Raw genomic sequence first — 16959 nt, forward strand, 5'->3', positions numbered from 1 at the left:
AATGTGGCCTACAGCAGAGCGATCTGATGACTGATAACGTCCAGCAGCTATGGTGCAAACTGATCTCACCATACAGTGTTAATTTTTCTTCACACGATTCAGCACCAAGTCACATTATGAACAGCCATTCTGAGCTGGCTACTAAACCAGCTTAAGCCCATAAAGCTGGAATTTCATGCCAGCTCTTATAGAAAGCAACAGCATGCAACTCAAATCAAATGCTTAGTGCAAGCTGATATTTTGCTTGTTGTACAATGGTTAGGTAGCAGTTAGGAGAAAATGATAAGTAGATTTTGACCAGCTGAAATGCTTACCTGCAGCCTTCAGGAATAATAGAATATTAGGGGCATAATTTATAATAATGAGGTTTAGTAGCAAATTAACAGTTGGCACGTTAAAAAGCCCATTTCCCAGGCATTTGTGAACTGCTCTCTTCAAGAATTTCTGGAAAGCACTACTTATTTGAAGGTAATAGTGTTTGGCCATGTGAATTGCCCTCAGGAGTTTTTTTTAACATGGTTAAGAGACCAGTTATTCACTTTCTAATGGCCATAGAAGTAAAAATGCTTACTTGATTGTACTATATTTTAATTACAACAGAGTCTAGTGAGCTTCTAAAGACTGCTTATCTCAGCAGCCCTATTAAGACTCTGCAATTTCTTGTAAATACAGAAATAAATAAATAAGCAAGCTTAAGCGCTTCTTCGCCAGCAAAATTAAGACCACATTCTGGTCCAGATGCAAATATTTATGAAAAATTGCAAAACAAAAACCATATCTTCATATGCAATTTACTACCTACATAGAGCTAAAACATGTTAAAAGTATTGCAGGAAGAATCATACCTATCATCCCACTTCAAATAAAATAATGTTTCAAAAGTCACAGTTTCAGCATAATTTTAGATGGATTGTAGTGCAACCTATCCAATTGTACAGCTAATCCATCTTTCCCTCCTTAGCAGTTTTTCTATGATTAGTAAAGAACAGAAGAAATAGAGAGGAAGTGGGGGGGGCAAGAGTATGTATAAATATTGTAATACTCTAGGACAGGCTTGTCCAACCCGCGGCCCGCGGCCCGCATGCGGCCCAGGTCGCCTCGTAATGCGGCCCAACGCCCACCCCAACCTTCATGAAAGATCCAGCGAGGAGGAGGAGGAGAGGCAGGCGCGAGGCGGGGTGAGGCGAGCAACAGAAAAGGCGGGCAGCCGCAGCCCAAAAGTCCCGCCCCGCCACCTCCTGCTGTTGCCGCCGCCACCGCTGCTGCATTTGCAGGAGGAGAGGTAGGCGCGAGGCGGGGCGAGGCGAGCAACAGAAAAGGCGGGCAGCCGCAGCCCAAAAGTCCCGCCCCGCCACCTCCTGCTGTTGCCGCTGCCACCGCCACCGCTGCTGCTTCTGCCCCCGTCGCCGCTGCCGCCGCTGCTGCTTCTGCCCCCGCCACCACTGCCGCCGCTGCTGCATTTGCAGGAGGAGAGGTAGGCGTGAGGTGGGCGAGCTTTCTTCCCCCCCCTCCCCCCCACCCCGCAAAATTTGGCCGGAAAATTATAAAATAAAAAATAAATAAGTTTTAATAAATAATAAATAATAATTTTATTTTATTTTATTTTATTTTTTAATTTAATTTAATTTAATTTAATTTAATTTAATTTAATTTAATTTAATTTAATTTAATTTAATTTAATTTAATTTAATTTAATTTAATTTAATTTAATTTAATTTAATTTAATTTAATTTAATTTAATTTAATTTAATTTAATTTAATTTAAATGTGCGGCCCAAACCAAATTTTCATCTTCTAATGTGGCCCAGGGAAGGTGAAAGGTTGGACACCCCTGCTCTAGGACAATAAGGGAACTGGAAGATTACAAATACTAGAAGGGATAGTTAAAGCAGGAGTGTCCAACCTTGCTAACTTTAATACCTGTGGACTTCAATTCCCAGAATTCCCCAGCCAGCCATGCTGCCTGAGGAATTCTGGGTTTCAAAGTCCACAAGTCTTATAGTTGCCAAGGCTGGACATCCCTGACTTAAATAAACTAGATGTTTGGCTTGCAGACAAGAAGACCAAGAGAGTTATAAGAGTGGTCTGCCCATACCTAAAAAGTGGTCACATTTTAAGGGACGGACATGTTTTAATTAACCCTTGAAAGCAGGACAAAGAACAAAAAGCTGAAATTAAAAGGAAATTCAGACTGACTTTCGTGAGGGTGAAATCTGTGAAGCAGTGGAAGAGTCTATGCGGGATATCTTCTTGTTGGAGATTATCAGACTGGAGCTGACTTGACCACCTGCAAGGAATAGCTTAATGGGTTTCTTCACAGAACAGATGGTTGTACCAGATGTCCTATAGGTACCTTCCAACTCATGCCTTCTATGATTCTATGAAACCATGTTGAAAGGAGAAAAAGAAATCCCAACCTATCTGCTTGAACTTTGAAATATATCCTCCTGTCAGGCTTCACACCCAGGCCTGGCAGTAAATCACAAGTCTCCACTCACATAAACATCAATTCAGTTCTCAGGGGGATTTGGTAGAAGACTCCAGACACAACTCAGCTAGATTAGAAACTTCACGGAAGACAAGAATGAAGCTTCACATCACAACAAGTGATTATCCACTGCTTTGTAAAAAAAAAAAAAGTGAGAGGCCTTATACATCTATGCTCCAGAGCTTAAACATTAGACTTCTTCCTGCTTTTCCAAGTTAACGGATAGTTGGCAAGTTGTTTGATGGCCTTGGGTAGCTCCTGAAAATTTATTGGTTGGTCTATCAGTTTGTATACCATCTCAATCATAAAATGACTCTAGGTGGCTTACACAATAGAATTAATACATCAAGAATGATCCAACCATGACAAACAACAGACATTAAAATCTCCCCTGTCCCTTACAGATTACTGTTTGTCTGCTCCAACCATATGTGTGGGGTCTTCAACAACCTTGGACAAGTCCACGGGTATCATTAATTCCTGAGCTGCAACCAACCCTCACCAGGAAAAGGTTTAAATCTCACAGAGCCATCTATCACTACTCCTGCAAGGATAGTTCAGGGAGGGACACCACTGCACAATAGGGAGGCTGTAACAACACAGGAGCAACAACACCAAATTTTCCTTAATGGCCAGCTTCATAAAATGTCTCACAATGGTTATGAGTCACGGTCCTCTGAGTACCATAAGAGCAATCTGAATAGCACTTTCTACTACTGCAACTACTACTACTATTACTACTCAGAGAGACAGATGCCCCAGACTCAGGGCTTTGGTTGAAACCAAAACAAACTCAGATGAGAGATGAATATTGTGCCTGCCAGATTCCAGTAACACTCTCTCATAAGAGAGGACTTATGACAGATCAATCCAACCCTGACCAGCAACTACCAAAGATCTAAGACAGTGATGGCTAACCTTTTCAGCACCAAGTGCCCAAAGTGCACACATGCATGCATCCCCAAAATGCAATACGCGTGCGTCCCCCATGCATGCATCCCACCCCCATGCATGCACCCTGCCCTCTGCACATACATATGCATCCCCGCACATGCCCCCTGCCCCCCACACATGCACAGCAGAGACCCAAAGACCAGCTGGCCAGCAGGAGGCACATGTGTACATGCATGGTAGAGCTGAGCTGGGGCAATGGTTCACATGCCCACAGAGAGGGCTCTATATGCCAGGGGTCGCCAACCTTTTGGGCCTCAGGGACCAGCAAACTAATAATTTTAGATCCCAGGGACCACTAACTGGTTCTGTGGGCGTGGCCTAATTTGTGGGTGTGGCTTGGTGGTCATGTGACTGGCTGGGCATGACTTGTATGTAAATATTATAAATATTGAATATTTTATAAAAAAAGAGAAACTTTTACCCCAAATCAGGCAAAGCAGGCAGTTTGAGTTGCTCACACAATCACAGATTCATTCAGAGATCTATCTATCTGCCATTGGTTAGCTCAGTCTGTCACATAAAATTTGCTTGCAAGCAAACTCACAAAATTAACTCACAACACACCATGCATGTAAATATTGAATTTTTTATAAAAAAAGAGCAACTTTTACCCAAAATCAGGCAAAGCAGGCAGATTGAGTTGCTCACAGAATCATTCAGTGATCTATCCATCTGCCATTGGCTAGCTCAGTCTCTCAAATTTGCTTGCTGTGAGTCTGCCGTGAGTTTGCTTGCAAGCAAACCTTCAGTCCTAAGGGAGGTTCGGCTGTGCTGAGCCGAAGATCTAAAGACTAGCTAGAAAGCAAGAAATCCAACCATTTCCTGCTTCCTAGCTAATCTAAATCTCCCGGCACAGCAGAACAGATGATGGTCAGAAAAAGGAAAAATAGCAATTTAGCAGGCAAGTTTACCGGGTAAGGAGTGAGTGGGTGGGGAGGGTTCCCGTGGGCCATGTGGGCAGCGCAGCCTTGTGTTTCTGTGCAGCCTAGATTAATTGCTTTGGGGGAGGGGTGCTCTGGAGATGAGATTTCTCTGCGGCCCACCAAAATTTTCTCACGGCCCACCGGTTGGCAACCGCTGCTATATGCCACCTCTGGCATGCATACCATAGGTTCACCTTACATATCTAAGGATTGCAAAGAATCCCACATCCATGAACCTGGGTTAAGAACACGGAAGTCATAAGAGGAGGATCAATGTAAGAAACACAAACTCTCTTCCCAATGAGCAGGGGGGCCTATCTCCTATCACAAGGGTCCCCAAACCCCAGGCTGTGGCACATTGGGAACCAGGATGTGCAAGCAAGCAAACGGGTGAGTGAGTATACAGAACTGGTGCAGAACCATCTCTTCTTCCCTGCTGCCAATGACCGGTCCACAGAGCCAGAAAAGTTGGGACCACTGTCATAGCATCTCTCTCTCTCTCTCTCTGCTTGACTCCTGCAGATACTTATCTCTAACAATTCTCTCATAAATTTAGAAAAGTAGATGAGCAGAGATTAAACAAAGTGTTAGAAAGGCCAGCTAAATGGCCTGCAAACACTCCTACACAAAACCCAGACACTATTTCTGTTGAGAGGAGAAATTTCAAGGCTTGGCATGTGGATTCCCACTGCTAAAGTGAACCTATCAGTGCTGGAGGAGAATGCTAAAGAAACAGAAATGGCAGCCGATGAATAGGTTAGCCCAATGAAATTCACATTACCAACATGTTTCTGCTTGTACCTGCTGCTTTATTCAGAAGCAAAATAAGTTTCATGTAGGTACAAATGAAGCGGGCGAGAGAGCAACAAAACTGTTAAAAATTGCATGCGTCAAATTCATATTACTGTTTAGATGGGCCACCTGGTGTATCTGAATCTGTCTGTATAAAAACATTGAAGGAAGCAAGGATCTTTCTAGCTTAAAAATAAGTGTATTATAATATAAACAAGGATCTGTCTTTGTGAATGCAAGTATGCATGTTCATTGGAGGTACTCCACATTCAGAGAAGTCGTGTGAGTTGTACAATACAGGTAGTCCTTGACTCATGAGCACATTTGGGAGCAGAATTTCCATTGCTATGCAAGGTGGTTGTTAAATAAGTTATGTCTGATTTTACAGCCTTTTTGCCATGGTTAACAAGTGAATCCCTGCAATTGTTAAGGGAATTAAGCAAATTGTTAAGCAAGTTGTTAAGCAAATCACCTTCGATTCACATTGCTTGTTAGAAGCCAGCTGGGAAAGTTGCAAATGGCGATCATAGGACCTCGGGATGTTGCAACTATTGTAAATACACATCGGTTGCTATGTGCCCAAATTTTGATTATGTGACCACAGCAGAGGTGGTATTCAGCAGGTTCTGGAGAACCGGTAGCGGAAATTTTGAGTAGTTCAGAGAACTGAAAAAATACCACTTCTGACTGGCCCTGCCCCATCTATTCTCTGCCTCGAGTCCCAGCTGATTGGCTGGGTCTTGTTTTGTTGCCCTGCATAGGAGAACAGAGGTGGAAAGCAGGTTAGTGGGGTGGGGAAGAAGTGGGATTTTGCAGTAACCTTCTCCCAGGAGTGGGGAAGGAATGGGGATTTTTTAGGATCCTTCCCCTGCCATGCCCACCAAGCCACGCCCACAGAACCGGTAGTAAAAAAAAATTGAATCCCATCACTGGACCACAGGGATACTGAAATGGTTGTAAGGGTGAGGCCCTACCACAAATCACCTTTCTCTCAAAGGGTTGAGAGTCAAAGACTACTTGTTAAACAATGTTAATTCTTTATTTATCATTGCTTTTCCAATATGGCCATAAGAAATGAATGGAGTAAAAAGTAAAAACCAAAAAGAATAAATAAGATCAGGTAAAATATAATATAATAATAATTAGTTCAGGGAACAAAAAAACAAAAACAAATGTAAGATGATAACTTTATATTGATATGCACTTAAAATGATCAAATTACAAATTTAAAATCTAAAATGCCTTTTAAAAAGTGACTCATTTTTTTAAAAAAATTAATATACAATTGATAAATTATCCTAATTCAGACATATTATATAAAAGCTTAGCTGTTTAGTGATGTATACTAGTGCTTGACTTACAATGGTTTGTTTAGTGACCGTTCAAAGTTACAATGGCACTAAAAATGTGACTTATGACTGTTTTTCACAGTTATGACCTTTATGGCATTCCCATGATCATGTGATCCAAATCCAGATGCTTGGCAACCGGTTCATATTTAGGACCATCGCTTTGTCCCAGGATCACATGATCACCTTTTGTGACCTTCCAACAAGCAAAGTCAATGGGTAAATCAGATTGACTGAACAACAGAGTTACTAATTTATAAATTGCAGTGATTCGCTTAACAACTGTGACAAGGAAAGTCGCAAAAAGGGGCAAAACTCACTTAACAAATGACTCACTGAACAGAAATTTTGGGCTCAATTGTGGTCGTAAGTCGAGGATTACATGTAATGTAATGCTGAAAAAGAAGGGAAGAAGAGCATCAGCGGTGAGTGGATGGACCTAATCACAGTGGGGATGAGTGCATTGTTAGAAGACTTGTAAGGCCAGGTCAGAGACAGATCATCATGAAATCGCCTCTAGATGAGATGGGCAGCACACAGGTCAAATCAATCAATTAATGTATATCAGGCCTGGTTATTTTCCGACCTCCAGGCCACATCCTGTCCTTTAGCTATCCCTGTCTGGCCCTTGTGGATTGTTTTTATTTTGAAGGCGACTGCTATTTTATTTTTCAGCTTACAAATGCGTGCATGCTTACACCCCTTCACAGCCCTATTGGTTCGGCCATCCACAACAATCCCAGTTTCTCAAATGATCCCTTGGGAAAATTAATTGCCCACCCCTGATCTATATGGTCACCACTGACTTGATGACACAAAAACACAATAATCATTATGGATGAGAAGTGTGGCAAATAAAGCCAGCCAGCAATAAGCCTGAAAAAAAAAAAAAAATAGGGGAAAAGGGTTTGAAGGTGTTGGAAGAAATGTCCATATGGGTTCAGTTCCAAGTGGGGAAAAAGACATTGGAAACATGGAGGCTATTTGGAAAGATGGTTTAATGGAGGACAGGACCACGTGGTTTTGAGGTCCTGGGCAAAAAAAAGCACATGGGTGAGAGAGGGAGAGCAATTTATACCCTCTGCTGGATTTTGAACTTGCTTCCTGTTCCTGTGGCAAGAAATGTATCCCAGTTGGTTGTCAGACTCCCACGGGGCCATGCAGGGATAATTTTGTAGGTTGTCTTGAGTCCCAAGCTTGGTTGAATCTCGCTGGGTAATGTAATGAAGGGGCTTTGGGCAATTCCTATTATGACTTAATGGCTCCGTCCTTGTTTGGATCTGAGGGAGGGCTAATCCCATCACCCTGGAGCTAAACGTCTTTTGTCTTGTAGACAGGATGGCTCAGTCTTTCTGGGGCTATTAACAAAGGTGGGGGCTGTTTTCCAAGAACATGTTTCTCCTTTTCTCATCCAGGGAGGAAAAATATTCAGCCTTTTTAATATTTCCTACAATATTTCATTTTTCTAGGATGCTAACTTTCCACATGGGTATTCACTATTTATAGGAATAGTTGTGTGGTTATGATTTATTTATAGGATCCAATCAGAGTCGGTCACCAAGACCAAAAGTTTATTCTTCCAAGCTTTTGGACTCATGCTGGAGCCAAGGAACTTTTCTCTCTCCAGAATACATCCAGAATATCTAATATATAATAAATAAATAAAGCATCACCAAACAATCATTCCTATAAATAGTGCATGCCTACAAACCCGCCTCCCCTAACTTTTTTTCAGTTTTATTGCTGGCTTGCTTTATTTGGGCATATCTTGAAAATTACTACTGTAGGAGATTGTAACATGTTTTGTTTTCATTCCTATCCAAATCTATGAATTCTTACATAGATAACACTTATTTGATGTAAATTGTTTGGCTATTTGCTGTAAATTTTGATAACCACGGTTTGCAAGATATTTACCGAAATGTTTGTATTTAGGCTTTTTTTTTTAAAGTAACTTTTTCAATACTTTTATTACAATGCATTGAAAATAGGTGACCTTTACTTCATTTGGTACAGTGATTTTCATATAGTAAAGGTCATCCAATTTCATAGAGAGGAAATCAATATGAAGGTGAAAAATGCTTGGATCTCGAGAGACCTTATTTTTTCTAAGAATATACAACTTAGTTTCAAGTGATAACATTGGTACACATTCATTATTTTGCGAGGTCTGGGTAAAATACAGCAGCAAAGCTATCACTTCTCTGTTGTTTCTCTCTAATAAACATAGAAAATTGTCATTTTATAGAGATATTTCACAATTTATCTGTAGTAGGATTGTTTATCGATATGTTGAAAATACATTTTTCTCTCCTTTCATATATTCTTAGAGGTAAAACACACTGTGGTCCAAAATTAATTATTTTTAAGTGAGTTTCATATCCAATAAGTTTATGCACATTTAAATGCAAATAGTAGGAATATGCATTCAATTTGGCTACACATCAAAAATAAGTCAAAACTGGTTGCTTCAGTCTAAATTGTTGGCTTTACAAGGCAAAGTGTAACACTTATGAAATATTCAGAAACAATGAGGATCCCCATAATGTTGAGAAAGATAGTAGGAAACAGAAGAAAAGTAGAATTAGAAGGCACTTAGATGGACTTGATTGCAGCAGAGATGGAAGACCTGAATGCCAGGTTGGGGACAGATCCTGAAGAAGGTCTATCCATGTGTCACTAAGACAAGATACAGAAGGATGATAGAAACAATGTAATCTACAAAATCAGCTATAATCATTGCAACCAATTCTACGTGGACAAGCATCATGTCAATTAAAAACCAGGATCCACAAACACCACAATCCCAAATCCTTAATCTCTACCGACACTGACACCAACCTGCACTGGTTTGATTGGAGCAACATAAAAATCATTGGTCATGCTACCACCTGCCATGCTCATGAGTTCATCAAAGCCTGGCACTCCACAAGCAATCAACCTACAGCCAGCCTTCAAACCCCTCAGAATCCAAATCAACCGCACAGCCAACCTGAAACAGCACTGACCCTCAACCAATCCACGCCACCCTCCCAACCAGCAGTTCAACTCCCAATGACCCTGACCTGATGTAACCTCCCTATCACAAAACCCATTCCAAGACTCATGGATGACTCACACCTGACTCATCACAAGACCTCCCCTGACACACCCACACCTGAAGCCCTTTTAAACAGAACACTGACACTGAGATACCCTAAACTCTGCTGAAGATGTTACCTAGCCTGGTAATCAAACATTCAGAAACCAACCCACAAGCTCAGAAAACAAACTTCACCCTCATGAAGAGATGACATTGACTATAACTCAACAAATCAGAACCAGCAGAGAAGTTTCATTGATGAATTGGCACTTTTTACACAGCAGAAGGACAGAAGATGCATCAGCAAAATCATCCAACTTCCTTTTGTTTTTCACTACAATGCCAAAGTAGAGAAAAGAGAACACAAATTAAACGAAGTAAGGAGAAGATTTACCCAGAGGCATCTCGGAATCTGATTCTCTCACCAAAATAACAAAAGCAGTGTCACTGTGATGTGTCACTCCACCTTATTATTCATGGGTGCAATGTCATGAGGCATATACAAAAGGTATGGCTGGCAGAATTCTGTTTCCCTTATTTGTCCCCTTTTAACTCCTCCTCTCTCTTGCTGCTGTTCATGTAGTTCATGTTCATGTAGTTCATGTAGCTATAGGTTCCATGCCCTTCCTTAGTGCATTTCCCGAGCTATGGGGAAACATATAACTGCCCCTATTCTGTCATTCCCCATCATGCACTGCATTGCTTTCATCCTGTCTCTGTGGCATCTTTCCAGTTTTGCAATTTAGCGAACAAAAAAAAACAAAAAACCTTCTCACCCAAAGTTGTAAAGACGCTTTTTGCAAGCTCAGTTCATCTGGTTTATGCAAAACTGAGGAGAATGCATCCATTATGAGGGAACAATGTTTCCCATATAACCTAATTTGCACAAATGCAATAAAATGATAATAAATGTTATTAGAGACTTTAAATACATCCCAAAAGATATAAGAACACATTTGTGCAGACACATCCACACACACATCCACAGAGAGGGGGCAGAGGGAGGGGGGAGGAGAGAGGGGAGGATTCCCATATTAAAGAGGCATCTTTTTAGGAGAGGCCAATTATGCAATGTGTGTAGTTTTCATTAAACAAGATGTAATGAATACCTCTCCAAATTTGGGGTCTCCTTTTGGACCAACCCCTTGTTAACCTAATCCAAAGATCTGTACAAGCACTTTCTCCCTTTGCCCTTCCCCTATTCTTCAAATTCTCTTGTAATTGACTAGTCTTCACATTTTAGTCAAGCAAGCTCATATTTTAGTACCTTTGCTTCCATTGAATAATGAAGGGGAAAGAAGGACAGGGAAATTTAATAAATAGATTAATTATAATTTTGAAAAGCAAAAGAATTCTAGTTGTTTATAGTTTTTCCCCAAGTCATTAACAATCAGATGCATAATTCTTTTGTTTTTATGGGCTGGCTCTGGATTATAGACTTTTCAACCTGAACTTTTTCAGAATAATGTTCACTATGGGTATAAATCTGTTTCTCCTTTATAGATTACTCTCGACTACAGAAAAGACTGGACCAGGACAAAATATTAGTATTTCTAATACAGATTAAATTGCCTTAAAATGCAAGATTAAAATATCTCCCTTCCCTTCTCCTCCTCTCTCCAATTAAAAAGAAAAGGGAGGAAGGGGAGGATCTCATTCCTTTAGTACAAAGGCAATATTTTAAAATCATGTTGCTGCTACAGCTGTTACAGTAGTGTGATGCAAGCTACCTTATTATGTTACCATTTCACAGCACTGAATCCAAAGTGACATGCTGATATTAACAAGATCCGACACAGCATTGGGATGAATCACACCAAGGAAATTTAAAAAATATATGTCAGAAAACCTAGTGGAAAGACTTTGACAACACCATGAAGACCAGTTTCCTCCCTCAGAATTGGTTGGTTCCTCTGTCCCAATACAGAATAGAGAAACTGATGTGTCAAAGTGTCACTCAAATCTACAGCAATGAGATGCTGCATTTCATCGAAAGTTTCATAGGTCTTTGCAAGCTTCAGCTGTCCACCTGACTGCCTGGGCTTTACAGGCAGTCTGACGGACAGCTCAAGCTTGCAAAGACTGAGTGTCCTCCATTTGACTGCACAATTTTGGAGGTGCCCTTTTCCCCCTTTAGTTCAAGGCAAAAAGCTGCAGAAAGAGGTTACTTCCTTGCTTGCTTTGTTCATCTACTCTTCAGCCTAGAGGCCAGGTAAAGTTTTTAAAAGGGGCAGAGATTGGAGACCCCTAACTGGGATGGGGGGAATCAACAACTGTCCCTCCCTCCTTAATAATAATAATAATAATAATAATAATAATAATAATAATAATAATAATAATAATAATAATAATGTACTGCACCCATGTAGCACTGCACCCACGTAGTAATGTTTACAGGCTATATTGCCCAGAAAAGCAGGTGACAGAGGACTTTTGCAAGTGAAGCAGACAGTCAAAGAAGAGAAGCGTGCTCTGGCAGATTATGTGAAAGACAGTGCTGAACCAACTTTGATGGAGGTCAACAAGAGGAAGCTGCTCAAAATGCAGCAAACCAAGGATCAATATAGGAAAACAGTGATGCAAACTCGGGCTGACAGCTGGTGTAACAAAGCACTGCATGGACAGTTCCTTGAAAAAAATCCAAGGAAAAGTAGATAAGAAAAAGACCTGGTTACGGCTGACCAATGGAACACTGAAGAAAGAAACAGAAGGCCTGATTCTTGCAGCCCAAGAACGAATGTAATCAAAGCCAAAATAGAAAAATCTGCAGATGACCCCAAATGCAAATTCTGCAAAGAAGCGGACGAAACCATCGATTACATACTGAGCTGTTGTAAGACAATCACTCAGACTGACTACAAACAACATCACAACACAGTCGCTCAGATGGTCCACTGGAACTTGTGTCATAACTACCATCTTCCTGTAGCAAAGAACTGGTGGGATCATAAGCCTGAAAAAGTGGTCAAAAATGAGCATGCAAAACTACTGTGGGACTTCCGAATACAGACTGACAAAGTTTTGGAACACAACATCCTGGATATCATGATTGTGGAGAAGAAAAAAGTGTGGATCGTCAACATTGCCATACCTGGTGACAGCAGAATCAATGAGAAACTACTTGAAAAAGTCACCAGATATCAGGACTTGAGAATAGAACTGCAGAGACTCTGGCATAAATCAGTGCAGGTGGTTCCAGTGGTACTCGGCACACTGGGTGCTGTGCCGAAAGACCTAGGCAAGCCCTTGAAAACAATTGGTGCTGACAAAATCACCATTGGTCAGCTGCAGAAGGCCACCTTACTGGGATCTGCTCGCATAATCCACCAATATATCACGCAGTCCTAAACACTTGGGAAGTGTTTGACTAGTGATTTGTGATATGAAACCCAGCATAGTTATCTCATTTGCTGTGTATACTGTCATTTTTGTGTAGAATAATAATAATAATAATAATAATAATAATAATAATAATAATAATAATAATAATAATAATAATAATAATAATAATAATAATAATAATAAAAAATACCTGGGCCATACCCGTCATCAGATATACTGCTGTGATCGTAAACTGGACACAGGCAGAGCTGGATGGCCTGGATAGGAAAACGAGAAAACTGATGACCATACAGTATGTGCTGCACCTGCGTAGTGACATTGACAGGCTATATTTGCCCAGAAAAGCAGGGGGCAGAGGACTTTTGCAAGTGAAGCAGACAGTCGAATGTGGTTTTCTGGGGGAAGGGGTTAAGCAAGAGAAAGGTTTTCAGAAAGCTCATCCTGAAACTGCTTTTTATTCAAGGGCTGGCATCCCAAAGCCAGGTAGATGCAGAAGAACTTTGCAGCCTCCCAATGGCCAGTTGAATGTCATCCAGCTGATCACTGTAGAAACCTCTGAAAGCAGTCACCATTTTTCAAAGGAATTGTCAGGGCCCCAAAATGGCAGCTGCTTTCAAGAGACATGGGGAGAAGGGCTGAGCGCTGCAACTCCTATTGGGGTGGGATGAGGCAGAAGAGAGATAGGAATGCTGCAACATCCCCATGCAAGAGCACTGCAGTAGCACTGCAGCTGTCGTAAATTTGAAATAGGGTTGAACAAAGTTTTGGGGTGTCACTTGTAACATTGAACTGTCATTATGTAGCTGGTTGTTTCTTGAGGTCTCTCTGTATCTGAACTTCACTGTCTTGCTCTTCTGGAATTCAGTCTTTCCCTCCTGTGAATCCAGACTACATTCCACCACACAAAGTAAACAAAGAGACCACAATAAAGTGTATGGTATGAATAGAAAGTCTATGGGTGTAGGTGTCAACAAAGTCAAAATGGCCTTGATCAGGGTCCTCAACCGCCGGTCCGCGGACGGTGCCGAACCGGAACAAGCCTTACCCGGGCCGCTGGTTGCTGGGCGCCGCCATCTTTTTTGGTAAAAAGCGCTTCTGGTGAGCTTTTCCGGGTAGAAAGCTCACCGGAGCGCGCTGTTTAAATCATAAAAGATGGCGGCGCCCTCAGTGAAGCTTTCCGGGTAGAAAGCCATTTCTACCTGAAAAAGCTCACCAGAAGCGCTGCGCCGCCATCTTTTATGGCAAATGCGCTTCCGGTGACATCACCGGAAGCGCCTTTTCGTCATAAAAGATGGCGGCGCCAGCCAACTTGCTGATACCGGGCGCGGCGCCCAGCTGATGTCGGAACCGGGCGCGGCGTCGAAAGAGTTGAAGGATCCCTGGCCTTGATGACCAAGCAATCAAAAGCACAGCCTCTTTTTAACATGAGTTCATCACCCATATGTAAAAGAGGTTATAACACTTGTTTGGGTATCATTGATTCATATTGTATGCACACTGTTCTGGCCAGCCAGCAGCCAGTGAAGCTGGCAGCAGACTCGGACAGTGCGGAAGTTGGGGAGGAACATAGGCCAGTCCTGGAGTCTGGGGAAGGCTCTGATGAGTGCTCTGCGTCAGAGGCAGAGATGGGGCCAAGGCTGTCCAACAGTTATCAGCTGCCTTCAAGTTGGAGCAGAAGAACAGCTGAAGCCTGTTCTCAATGTGTGCATGCACAGAGCTGCCAGGAGAAGGGAACAGTTAAGGAACAAGGGTCGACTCAGGAGTAAAGGCACAGGTGGACAGTGAATGGCTCCTCCCATAAGGAATAAAGAGGAGTGAAAGGAGAGGGGTGTTTAGGTCATTTAATTAGTGTGAAGATTTGTTTGTGACTCTCAAAGACTCTTTGCTAAATATTTTCTTGTACAGCATTGCACTTGGAAGCTATTGGCCTGGCAACTCTCCAAGCCTGATAAGGCCTGTGGTTGTAATTCACCCTTGAAAGACTGTTTGCCAGGACTTTGCTGGATGTGAATGATAGGAATTCACATTAGCTTAATAAATAGGGATTTTGTCAGGACAAGGAGTCTATTTCGTGATTTTGTGAAGCCTAGGTCAGAACACACACACACCACACACACACACACACACACACCAGGGATGCCTCTGAATAGGCATAAATAGTTTATATCATAAAGAAGTAGTTACTCTGAGCATCCTTAGATCACCCCAGGTTCCTCATCCACCTAGTACGAAATCACTACTACACTGAAAAGCTCTACCAGATTAGTAATAAGAGTGGCTCCCCAAATTGGTAATAATTCAGGAGACTATTATGTAAACAGCTAATTGCAAGCTTCTCTGTTAACATTGGGGGAAAAAATCTGCCTGTGGAGTTTACTGCAGATGGGAATTGAGGAGCTCAGTTGGTGTAAGACGAGGTACCAAAGGTAGAGAAGGGAACATTTCAAAGAATCCTTAGCTGGCTCACTTTAAGTTTGTCTAGGGATTTAGTCTTAGAGCTTTCAAGATCTTGTTTTCATTCCAATGAGCATTAAAGATGCCTTTGTGATTTTCATTCCTTGGGATTGACATAGGTTATATACAGCACTGCTTCTAAATGGGAAACAATTTAAGATGCTGGAATTTTGGCTCCATCTCCTTCTTTTCTCAATAAGTCTTGCTGAAAAGACTCTGTGTGAATCACACTTTGAAAGAAAGAAAAAAATACTTTCAGGTTTAGACTGCTGCCAAAGATTTTTATATTAGGCATCTGCTACAAAGCACAAGGATGGAAAAAGGATAGAATGAGATCCAAAATAGCATTCGGCAAAACCTGAATTTTCCTATTTGTATCACCGGGTTGGATGAGAGTGGATAAGTAATATCAAGTAGCACATTTTGTCACTTGCTGAAATCTTTTAAGGAAGGCTCGGTCAAGAAAATAGACATCACAAAAACTATTAGAATTCTATTATTATAGGACATAGTGATAGAATCTTAAAAACCTGGCATTTGCTCCCTTCGTCCACCAGTTTAGGCAGAACTGTGTTCTATGTTTTGAGATTACATCAGTATTAAGCCCATGGAGGAGAAGAAGCTTGGACATTGTTCTGTTTTAATTTATTGATAATAAAACTGGAAGTCAGAAGGCTCCCTAAACTGATTTTACAGATACTGTAGTCCTTGATTTATAACCACAATTAAACCCAGAATTTTGTTTGTAAGTTGTTGCAGTCCTAAATCAAGCCACCATTCAATGTTAAAACCATGTTTACAATGGTAGTTAAGTGAATCACCATGGTTGTTAAACAAACCACATGATTGTAAATTCAAAGCCAGCTTATCCAATGGGTGGGGATTTAATTGCCAGGAAATGGCAAAAAAAAAAAAAAAAGTCACAAAACATAATCACAGGATATCACAATCAATTGTTAATGTGAGCCAGTTATCAAGTGCCCAAAATGGTATCACATGACTGTGGGGGTGGTACAGCACTCATAACTTGGAGAATGAGTCATAAGTAACTTTTGCTGAGTCTGTGTAACTTGAAACAGTCGGTCAATGAACTGTCGCAAAGTTGAAAACTACCGGTAGTCCTGGTTTTGAAACCACAACAATCATGGTTATTCTGTAGGATGATATGGTGAGAGAGGAGAATATAATCATTTTGTTCTTCCAGTCTGTCAATGACTTTTAAGACATTGTACATGGCCCATGATACTTGGGTTTCATCTATAGTTAAGCGAAGGCTATTAGTTGCTATCTTGCTACAAAATTCATTGAATGATTCCAAATTGGAAATTCTCAGCCAAACATCTCACAGAGTTGTTGTGGGCCGAAACTGGTTGTGCTCTACTCCTGGAGAAAAGTCTGAATATAAGTCTGACACAGAAACTATGAATCAAATACTACTGCTAGCATCAAAGACAGCACAGCCTGAAAGCTAGGAGACTGGGTGGATAATTTCACAGAATTCCGCAGGGGAAGGAGATCTTATCCAAGTTATCAAAAACACCCTTACTTTTTTTTTTTTTTTTAAAAAAAGGATTG

The 16959-nt window shown here is 41.2% G+C and overlaps 1 pseudogene; it reads left to right on the forward strand.

Annotated features, from left to right (window-relative positions):
• The first annotated feature begins 6571 nt into the window (after positions 1 to 6571).
• Positions 6572 to 12975, forward strand: LOC148132458 (uncharacterized; annotated as a pseudogene).
• The last annotated feature ends 3984 nt before the right edge of the window (positions 12976 to 16959 follow it).

This window comes from Notechis scutatus, chromosome 2, assembly GCF_049901735.1.
Source record: "Notechis scutatus isolate UNSWTSFEM ecotype Mainland chromosome 2, rNotScu1.2, whole genome shotgun sequence".
NCBI classification, from domain to species: Eukaryota; Metazoa; Chordata; class Lepidosauria; order Squamata; family Elapidae; genus Notechis; species Notechis scutatus.